The sequence below is a fragment of the Lactuca saligna genome, chromosome 7 (genome assembly GCF_052625555.1).
Source record: "Lactuca saligna cultivar CGN05327 chromosome 7, ASM5262555v1, whole genome shotgun sequence".
NCBI lineage: Eukaryota > Viridiplantae > Streptophyta > Magnoliopsida > Asterales > Asteraceae > Lactuca > Lactuca saligna.
The window spans coordinates 166331519-166343422 of NC_136423.1; the positions used below are offsets into that span (position 1 = coordinate 166331519).

Genomic DNA, 11904 nt, shown 5'->3' on the forward strand with positions numbered 1-11904 from the left:
ACAACAAATAACCTAAGGAGAATTCGATGGATTGGATGGATTGTCGGGACGGTTATTAGTGTCATATCGTCTCATGAACTCGACAATTTATGCCATTTGTTTTTCCATTTGTGCTTGTCTTTTGGCCATTTCATCATTTTGTCGGGCCAATTCTGCATGAGCTTCTTCCAATTCCTGGACTTAAAAAAAAATGTTAAAAGAAACATACATATACTAGTAACATAAAAAATAGTAAAAACAAAGTATATATTAACATTGATATCTATTATACCAACATATATTTCACTTATAAATGGAATGAACTTAAATTTTCTTATTCACAATAGCAACATATTATCATTTTTATATATACAGTAGCAACATACTTTTATTTTCTATCAATTATAGCATTTTACCTTTTTTTCATAATGCCAACATACTATAATTGTTATTTATTATCAAAGACCATATACTGCTATGTTTTTTAAATAATAGCAACAACTTTATTTTATCCATAATAGCAACAAACTTGATTTTTTTTATCTATAATAACAACATATTTTATCTACTTTGCATTTTTTAATTTCAAAGAAAAATACCCGCTGTTATGACTGCTGGTACTCAGAAGAGGTTGGTTTGTTCCCGTTGGATGATGTCCCCATGCCAACGAAATGTAGATCTGAACTTCCTACCACGTAAATACGTCTGCACTTGCCTCTCCCTTCTTGTGCTTGCACCCACAAGTCAACATCACCCTTTGGATGTTGAGTTAGGTCCTCACCGTACTTTTCAACCATGGTACTAGTGTATCTCTCCTACAATTTATCAAAACAAAACGATTGTTATTATTGTACTATTTGAAGTTGAAGCACTAATTATCTATACAGGAAAAGATAAATTACACATATTGCTCCAGTAGTAGGTGTACAAAACTCCAACTCTTGAATTGTATCATAATCTTTAGCCTTGAATTTTTTCTTGGCCTCTGCAGTAAGGTGGGTAATAAGAAAAAGTTCCAGAAATGTAGGGATATGCTTCAATTCCTTTTGCTACATAAAACACATAGTATAATTAGTGTAATCTATGATTAAGTAAAACCAATTACTAAATTATACGAATATTGATTCGCATAATTACCAATTCCAGTCGATACTGATCATAACCCTTGGATCCCCCTATATGTCTCGAAACTGTATCTGTATCGTCACCGCTCATACGATTGGCTTTCCCGGCCACTGACTTCTTTCTCCAAGCATCTGTGTCCCAATACTATAAAAAGAATATGTAAGATAATATATAAAAGGCAAAAAAAATAATAACAAAAAACAATAATATATTAATTAGTTGACTTTACACAAATCCTTCCATACGTTCTCATTGAAAGTAATAGGCTCAGAATCACGCATGATTGCAAAGTCATTATCTGTGTCCGGGATGTTGTGACCGGCCGCTCGAGCTTTATTTGCAGATTCATGTCGATATTCACTCATTATGTCTGAATAACGATCTTGCACCACACTTCTAAATCCACTTTCGATCATTCCATCATTTACCGAATCCCACCGATAGTATTTCTGTTAAAAAAAAGAAACTAAAGCTAAAAGTGCAAACATAAAACAAATCAACTTAAGGTATGCAAATTATTAATTGATATTACCCCAAAAGCACGAAACATTTGTTGATATATATATATATATATATATATATATATATATATATATATATATATATATATATATATATATATATAGGGCCGGCCTTAGTGTATAAATAATTAAGCCCTTGCTTAGGGCCCCAACTTCTAAGGGGCCGCACTTAACCCAAACCTCAATTAGGGAATAATTAAGTGTCGATCAAAATTCTCCAATTTCCATTCGTAAATCGTACACATCAGTTGCAGAAACAAATTAATCAAACGATCGGTGCTATCTATTGAATGCGACTCATTGTTCTTCAATTCATCTTCTTTCTTTATCGTTTGAATCTGATTCTTCTTTCTTTCTCTGCAGAAACCAATTACCTCCATTATTGATTGACTTGATTCTTCTTTCTGAAAGGCTATCGAGTGTCAAGACTCAAGAACTCAATTAATTTGGTGATTCCTAAATTTTGAAAAGTAAGTTCTTCTTCCATTCTTGTTCTTCCTCGATTTTTCCTCGGATTATCTATGATTGTGGTTTGTGAATTTGTGAAAAGATGATAATCTATTATCTATGATTGTTGTTTGTGAGATAGCCTGGACCGGGTGGTTCTGCACTTATGCTTAACCCGTTTTTGACCTGCCGAAACCCCTTTTTTCTTATTGATTTTAGCCAAACTTACGACTAGGGAATAATTCCTAATCATGTCCATTGTAACTCAGTTTCCAATTTCATGTTTATATTAATTTCACAAAAGAGATCTCTGTTTTTATCTTTTTTTTGTCACAATTCAACCCTAAGGAAAAAAGAAGTTATTTGAGCTTATCTATTAGTTTAATTTTCAATCTGCATGGTTATCATTATTCTATTATCATATCTCTGCAATATTCCTTCATTTTGTTTGTTAGTAATCTATGTCTAAAAAGGTCATCCAAGACATCTCATGGTCTATGTTAATTTTTGTTATTTTGATGAAGTTAAAATTGTTTGATGCACTACACCAAATAGAGTACAATTATTTTGATGAAGTTAAATTTGTTTGATATACAAATTGAAGTTAAATTTTTGTTATTTATCAAAGGGCCCCAAATTTTTTGATCGCTTAGAGCCCCCAAACTGGTTGAGCCGGCCCTATATATATATATATATATATATATATATATATATATATATATATATATATATATATATATATATAAAATGGAATATATATATATATATATATATATATATATATATATATATATATATATATATATATAAAATGGAATATGTTAAAGAACAGTTGAGCTTTCTTGGTTATAATGAGTTTGGCCCCAACTATTTTTTGTTATTGCCAGCCTCTCCTCGTTAATTAAAGTCATGTTATAAGAATTTGGCCACAACTATTTCTTATTGAAGCTTGTAGCCTCTCCTTGATAAATTAAAAACTTTTGTTCCACTATTTTTAGGGTTGTCACTTTTGCTCCTTCCCAACTTGATGGGTAGCCAATTAAAACTCCTAGTTTAGATATAAAACAAGGGATAGTGGATATCACGTGAAATATGAGGCACCTGATAAAAGGAGATGCTCAAATAAGTAAAACTATTAAAATTTGTCAAGTGGCTTTGTTGATGTTGCTTGAATGATTAGTCAATATAGCATCACCCTAGCTAATAGCGTTGGCTTCGACACAATCCAGTCTATATATATTCAGGCTCATTCAACATGTCAAAACACCACCCAAAATGGTTTCTCCCCATTTCATCTGTGCATCTTTCCTTATTCTTTTTCTCGTCTTTGAATTATTTTCCACTGTTTCTGAAGCTGTTGTGCCAGCTTCAGACACCTTCACGTACTTAAATGCAGGTGATTTTGGAGAGTATGTCATTGAGTACGATGCAAGTTATCGCGCCCTTCCCCCTTTTAGTAACCCATTCCAGCTTTGTTTCTACAACACCACCCCTAACGCATTCACTCTCGCTCTACGTATGGGTACACAACAATCGGAGTCACTCATGCGTTGGGTTTGGGAAGCTAACCGAGCAGGACCGGTCCAAATGTATATGTGGCCCGGGGCGAAAAGAAAAAAAATGACACCTTAAAGATAAATATAATAAAGATTCAAAAAAAATATCATTTATTATTGACTATAAACACATTCAAACTAATAATAAGAAGCAAGTCAAATTGTTTATCTTTTTAGCTAGTTTGAGTTTGAACCAACTTTAGGCTGTAAAAATCATTTTGGTAATAATTTTATATATATACACTATATAGCCCATAAATTTTGGGGCCCCAAGAGTCGTGGGCCTTGGTCGGTCGCTTGGGTTGCCCACCGTCTGGACCGACCCTGTAACCGAGGCAACCCAGTTCGTGAGAACGCCACCCTCACCTTCGGTACAGATGGAAACCTCGTCCTAACAGATGCCGATGGCCTGATTTCCTGGCAATCTAGTACCGCTGACAGCGGTGTAGTCGGTTTGAAGGTGCTGCGGAACGGTAACATGGTTCTTCATGATGGCAAGGGTAATTTCATATGGCAAGCTTTGACTGGCCAACGGACACTCTCTTGGTTGGTCAATCTTCCCAAGCTGGTGGAACCAGTAGGCTGACCAGTCGTGCTTCAGCTGAGAACAACATCGATGGAGCGTATAGCTTGGTCATGGAGCCTTATAAACCTCTAGCTTTGTATTACAGGAGCACCAACACACCTCGCCCAACTCTAATGCTTTATTGGACTTCTAGCGAATGGTTCACCATGGACAAGGGTAGTTTGACCAATCTAACTCTGACTTCAGTCCCAGATACCGATCAGGGTTTTCTATATTCCTTGAGGTTTGATTACTTTATCTCATATCCCTTTTCCAATTCGAGTCGCAACATGGCCTACTCACACTACTAGAAACTTGAGTTTCAGCTACGGATTTAGAGAGGGATTAAATCTGTAATAAATTTTAGGCTTATAGAGAGGGAATTACGAGAGATATGCGATGGTTTAAACAATTATTTTATTTATTCAACATTTAGCATATTAGAGAGTGTTTAGCGAGGGATCAACTACAGATCTCACAAGTATTTATCAACGGACTCTTATCCCTCGGTAATTGGTGGAAAACGAAGGCATTTGGCGAGGGTTCAACGACGGAAAAAAAAGATCGACTTTTTGGCCATCCGGTACGTGTTTAGCGAGAGAATACCGACAGAGCATATGCACGCTATGTTTTTAACATTGACGATCTCTCGCTGAAATTGACGCTCCAATTCCAGACTTCGTGTAAGTTTTCTTCTGTCCCAAATCAGATTTGTCACTCCAATTAAACACGCTCTCACCCAAATCTGAAATTGAGGACACTCTCGAGTTGCAGCTTGCTTAACCTAATCTCACCATCTCTGTTCAAACAGATGACGACAAGAACAGACCATTGCAGCTTCCGATTCCGACAGCCTCCACAATTGTAAAATCTGAAATTATTCTTCGTTAACTTCCGATTCAGGTAAATCTCTTGATTTTATTTGCTTTAGTCATATATTAGGTTAGGTTTGATTTAGTTGCACAATATATTACGTTAGGGTTTAATTTCTCCATTTTTTTTCCTTTTTCAATCGTTATTCCTCCACACAATACAATTGCCCTTGATATGCAAAGTTGTTAAAGCTGGAAAATCCCAAGGTGTTTTGGGCGTAATATTGCAAGCTCCAATCACAATGCTAGTTAGTGTGAAATGTTTGAGTGAATTAGAGGTAAATAGGAAAGGAGGCAGAAGAGGAACATGGACATTATGAGCATAGATAGGGACATTATTACTCTGATAGCCATTGGAGTCTTTCAAGTTCTGTTCCTCTCTGAAGATACATCATATGGAATTCAAAGAAATTAATGCACTTTGGTATGACCATAAAAAGCCTTCTGCTCTTACACTGAGAGATATACACAGAGACATAAAAACACACACACACACACTAACTCAAAGATGACACACCAACACCACCCATTAACTCCCTTGGTAAAGGAGAAGCTCCAGGAGTTGAAGATGAAGGAACAGTAAAAGCCGAGTTAGCAGGATTAAACATATTCTGTTCCTCAATCTGTGGAGAAGCGTGTTGAGAAATTTGTGGGGACCCCACCTGGGATTAACTGAGGTGAAAACGGACTGCCACCTGGCTTCATTTGTTGGTGGTACCCTGCCCGCTGTCCTGCCACCTATTGAAAAGTCCCCAGTTTCACACCGCCCATTTGATGTTGTAGTGTGAGTTTCATATCATGAAGCTGAGTCATTTGGTTAACTTGAGTCCCCTGTTGTCTGAATTGCTGCTGTTGTTTCTGAAGAAATTGTTGCAGCATTTGGCGATTTTGAAATTGCTTCAGTTGTTGGCTGTGCAGAAGTTGTTCTTGTTGTTTAATATGAAGCATGTTTGGGTTCGGCTGTAGGGAACCCATAGGATTCATGTTCACTTGTTGGGCCCCACTCCCACTCATACATTGACCTGGGTCAAGACTAGAAGTGGGCTTCATTGAATTCATCATAGTTTGTTGAGAATTTGAACCCTGGTTAGAGAAGACATGGGATTTCCATTTTGCTGTGAGTTTCCCTAATTAATAACAACCTGAATGCACCTTAATACTATAAATACCAGTAGACTAGAATAACATTCCATATTGCTTCCACAACTCTTCCTTGAAAATTTTATAATACTTGCAAATTGTTTAGCTTACTTGAAAATTTTCCAAATAGGGAAAATTTCCAAATAAACTATAGTTTTTTTTTTGTATTTATTTCCTCTTTCTGCCAGGTTTTAGTATTGTTTAATAAACACCTGATATTATGTGTAGGTTGTAGATTTTATCAAGAAACATGTGGGCACATATACTCCTCTGCTTGCAGGAAATTCAATTTTTGTCGATTTTCTTTTCCTTACTATGTCTCTTTTCATGTTCATTTTGTTTGCCCTTGGTTTGCTTTTCTCTTTTCTGACCATTTAACCCCTGGTTTTCCTTTCTTTTATTGAAGAATCTTGAAGTGATATGTGCTCTATTTTGTTTGCCCCTGGTTTCATATTGTTTTGGATTTATATGGTAAAATGACAAATTTGCCCTAAATTTTGTATTTTAATAGAATTTTGATAAGGGCCAGGGGGGTAAGATGGTCATTTTGCCATGATCTAGCAACATTTTTTTTTTGATATGGTCATCGTTTAGGGACCATGGAATTTACATTTTTTCCCTTTCGGTTTTTTATTAGAGCATATCCATCCTGATAAAATTATCATTTTGCCCACATTTATGTATTTTTTTTAATAAACTGTAAGGATGCCAAAGCTGCAGCAATAGATGCCAAACAACAACAAATTGATGCAAAATATGAAGCAATGGAGAAGATGTATGCAGCCTTATGATGGGAAATTGAAAATTAGAGGTAATATGATGTTAACCATTAGTATTTGATGTTTTTTGAATGACTTGTTAACCTTTTGTATTTGATACTTTTAATTGTTTTGAATAATGTTTTATAGGAATGAGAACCAAAGATGATTGGATGGACATGAAATGAAGAGAGAAGCTAAAATGTTATTTTGAAGTTATGTTTTGTGAAAACTCATTTCCCGATGCATACTTTGGATATCTTGGTGCTAAAATGTTATTTTGAAGTTAAACCTTTGGGAGCTAGTTTGATGTTATATGGATAGTTTTGGTTTTGGATGTTTTTTGAATGATACTTTGGTAAACTTTGATAGTTTTGGTATTGTAATGTTTGGTTGTATCGTTATTTGATGTTTTTTAGTATAAAAATTTGATGATTGTAGTATTTTTTTCTTTTAGAATCATAATAAAAAAAGATATTACAAGTTCGCGACGTATTCGTGAGAATAAAAAAAAGTATTTTAATACATCAATTTTGCAAGGGTTTAGCTACGGAAAAAATATCATGTCTAAATTTTGCGACGGAACAAAAAAAAATTAATGTATAAATTTTGCAAGGGATTAGCTATGGAAAAAAAACCATGTCTAAAGTTTGCAACAGATCAGTGACGAAAAAAAATCAGTATATGAATTTTGCTAGGGATTTGCTACGGAAAAAAACTGATCACAGAAATTTGCGATAGAACAGCGACGGAACGATTTTATCAAATTTTGTCGCTAATGCCCTGAGCAAATGTATTGAGTGACATTTAGCGACGGATATTCTGTCGCTACATTTGTCGCAAGGAAAAACCTCTCTGTCACTAAAACCCTCGCTGAGAAATTAGCCACCTATTAATTACCTATGGAGTGAATCCGTCGCTGATCCATCGCAAACAACATTTGGAGACGGAATAGCGACGGATACTTCCGTCTCTAAAACTCTTGTTTCTAGTAGTGATCACGATACAACAACACATTATCTTTTCTTCGACTAGGGCTAGATTGAAACCTTAGATTCTACACGTATAACCCGAATGTGGAAGGAGCCGTGTGGGAAGTGGTATACACGTTTCTAGACTGGGATTCCAGGGAAGGCGAGTGCCAATTACCAGAACGATGTGGAAAGTTTGGGCTATGTGAGAATAGCCAGTGTGTCGCATGCCCTACACCAAATGGACTAAGTGGGTGGAGCAAAGATTGTGAGGCAAAGAAGGTGTCATGTAAAGCTAGTGACTTTGGGTACTACAAGCTTGTAGGTGTTGACCATTTTATGATTAAGTACACAAGGGGAGATGGTGGAAGGAAGCAAAGCGACTGCGAGAGTAAATGCACCAAGGACTGCAAGTGCATGGGCTATTTCTATCATACACAAGGATCAAGATGCTGGATAGCTTACGATTTGAAAACATTAACAAGAGTTGGAAACTCGACTCATTTGGAGTACATCAAAGCACCCAAGAAGTAATGCATGGCTTCATCGAGTTCTTTGAATCTCTATGAACACGCTTTGATTTTGTTTCATGGTTTTCGCGCATCTATAATGCATTGAACTCCATAGAGTTCAATGGATCGGCACATCATTTTTTTAAATTCCATACAACTCAATCAATTTTTTGCTACAATGCATTCAACTCTATAAATTTCAATAGAAAGTTACAAAAACTAATTTATAGTATGTATTTAAGATTAGAAAACTTTCATTTTTCTCATTGAATTCAATGACAATTGAACTCCTAATCCATTTTTCATCCAAAAATAACAACTAGACTTGCCACCTTATTCAGTTCTCCCATTGAACTCACCATAATGAATGCTCTTAGGACCAAGTTATTATGTGAACCGATCGATCTCTTTTCGGTCAAAGATTGGATACTTGTGTTTGAATTTTTTTCATGCTCCCTGCATTTGATTATTAAAACAAAAATCAATTTGCACCATTATATTTCTGTTTTGTCTTTTTTTTTTTTTTTTTTTAAACGTAAAATATATAAGTTTGCATTAAATAGATTAAACTTTATAATTTTTAGCAATGCATATGAAATGAAACTCTCAATGGAAAATGGAAAAAAGAAAACCTTTTAATCACTAAAGAACAAGAAAAAATTTATTTTCTTTATTTTGTTCTTGGTTTGTTACATTTCAGCGTCTTGCAGGTAACCCACCTGTTGCTTGGTGAAACCAATTTTTTTTGGTATCAAGAAAGCTTTTAACTTTCTTCCTGTATACCACGTTCTTGTTTTACGTCGTTTCTTTCTCACATGTTTCAAGCTTGTGTAAAAAACTCATGTATGTCTTCACCTAATAAAGCAATTGGTAGAGAACTTGTGTTGTTTTTTTGTTTTGGTTGACAGCCATATAATAAAGGGACGATATTTTCGACGTTATTCACCTTTGCATAAAGAACCCAACGTTTTCTTATCATCCACACACCCCACATCATTTGATTAGTCTTCTTCTTTGTACTCGGCATGTTAAAAGAAATCAAACCCTCCCCCAAACTAAGTAAACTATGCCTTATAAACATTCCCAAGAAATCTTTTTTTTTTTTTTTTTTTTTTTTTTTTTTGAATATGTTAGATCTTAATTGAACCTTTTTTCAATTCTTTAATCAAAAAAATATTGTATCCTCCAAAAACTTCACAAAAAAGGTCTAGCTATGAATCTTGTTGGGAAATTTGTTTTTAGAACCAGAATCAAATTCAAATTGAAATAGAAATTATCTTTATATAATGCATAAAAAGGAATAAAGTTTCTTTTTATTTCTGACGAGTAGCAATAATCCAATAAGCTAATTGAAACACCACTAGATAGCAAAAGCTCGTAGTCTTGAGTCATAGTAAGGACAATATTGTGTCGTTTCTCCGTGATGAGGTCAAACTCTCCATACCTGAACTTCCTACTTTGCTTTAATCCCTACGTATGAGCAGAAATGTAAGTATTAGAAGTAGAAGTAATATATAGATTTATTTGTGACTGAGGTACCATAACATTTGGCTATGTTCTTCTTAGGTTCCTCTAGGTATTATGGACAACTATGCTTCCAATATCCTATGTGTTGGCTGTACAAGCAGATAGCCTCACCAGGGTTCCTTGTGGGTGCTATATCAGCGGAAATTGAGGAAATTCAACAAGATAGTATAGCCTATCAATGTAGGACTTCATTTTCAGAATGTGTGCACTGATAAAAGTTCCCTTCTGCACTTTACATTATAGAAGGGACTTAACATTATTGAATTGTTCCTACCTAGCTTGTTCTCAACACATTTTGTTGCACCCGTGACCGACGGCGGAAACGTCGGGCTGTGTGACGTCATCATTGATCACAGTTATTGATCATACATTAAGCAGTATACAAAAAATACAACATATAAATAGTGAATGCATTATTATTTAAAAAAATTACAATGACATTTAGAGTTACCACAATCTAATGCCTTTAGCAGTCGGTTACTTAATAAAACTGTATCACTAATCTAGAGATGATCGCGACTTCACGACTTGCCTTCCGGGAGTACAAGCTTCCATCTCTTGATTTCCTAAGAATACAAGTGATTTTAAAAACATCAACATATTTTTGGTGAGTTTACAGGTTTGTAGCGTTTGTATGGAAAAACACTTTTACACAAAAAAATATGTTTACTGAATATGTACTTTTATACCAAAATGTAGGTTTATCGAAAAGGTACTTTTATACAAATAGGTATGTTTATTAAACGTATACTTTTATACCAAAAATATATTTACTGAAGGTGTACTTTTATACTAAAAGCATTTTTATCAAATATTTACTTTTATATCAAAAGTAGGCTTGTTAAGAGAGTTCTTTCTTGAATGAAAGTGTGTTTGTTATGAATTTACTTTCTTGACCGAAAGTATGTTGGATACATATGGGCTTTCTTGACTGAAAGAGTGTTTGTTATGAGTGTGCTTTCTTGACCAAAAGTATGTTTGATATGCTTTCCTGACCAAAAATGTGTTTGTTATGAGTGTACTTTCTTGACAGAAAGTGTGTTTGATGAATATGTGTTTTCTCGACAGAAAGTGAGTTTGTTTAAAATGTACTTTTATACTAAAAGTAGATTTCATTTGTATATAAGTGTTACTTTTAACTTATATGTATTTAGTATTATTTATCCATTACTATGAATCCTTGTAATCGAGCAGTTAAAGATTTTTTGCCTCGTATGACGCTTTATCGGATGATATGGTTGTTCTTAAAACAATTATCACCCCCATCGTGGTTGTCACTAGCAACCAAGGGGGGCGTCAAATCATATATATATCTATACATAACTATCTCTCTCAGTTAAGATTAACAGTTATAAAACAATGGTTTTTACCAAATGTTACCACTTAGGGGACGAATATGCATCACATACCCTAACATTGTAGCTCTTAACTTTATAAGTTCTAGTCATCAGGCAACTGTTCATGTTGTTTAATTACAATAATGTTTTATAATTATACCGTCTTAAAAATTAAATGAGCATAGTAACGACAAGATTAAATAAATATTTCATATTAGACAAGTAGAGTAACGACGAAGTATAATAAATATTTCATATTATACATGTTGAGTGACCATAGAGTAAAAATATTTTATTTTTGTACGGCTACAGTAAAAATATTTTATATTTGTACGGACAAAATAACGACATGACATAATAAATATTTCATATTATACGGACAGAGTATAATAAATATTTTATATTATACAAGAAGAATAACAACAAGCTATAATAAATATTTTATGTTATATGGGCATAGTAATAACGATGTAAAGTTAAGTTTTTGTTAGAATAATGCATTAGCATTTATAATATAACAATAAATATTGATATAATAAAATCTTAAAAATTGGACCGTGAAACTCACTCTCGTATCGTGCTTTAAACAATACT

The 11904-nt window shown here is 34.2% G+C and overlaps 1 long non-coding RNA gene and 1 pseudogene across 4 annotated transcripts; both read left to right on the top strand.

Annotated features, from left to right (window-relative positions):
• Window positions 1-3347: 3347 nt before the first annotated feature.
• On the top strand, window positions 3348-8468 carry LOC145005413 (epidermis-specific secreted glycoprotein EP1-like; annotated as a pseudogene).
• On the top strand, window positions 4676-7406 carry LOC145005414 (uncharacterized). Of its 4 annotated transcripts, none has more exons than XR_013662568.1 (6): window positions 4676-4876; window positions 5005-5096; window positions 5249-5849; window positions 5930-6182; window positions 6910-7016; window positions 7114-7406. It is a non-coding gene; the product is annotated as an uncharacterized LOC145005414 (long non-coding RNA). The 4 variants fall into 4 exon arrangements; XR_013662569.1 differs by having other exon boundaries at window positions 5942-6182; XR_013662567.1 differs by lacking the exons at window positions 5249-5849; window positions 5930-6182 and having other exon boundaries at window positions 4699-4876; window positions 4968-5096.
• Window positions 8469-11904: the final 3436 nt, after the last annotated feature.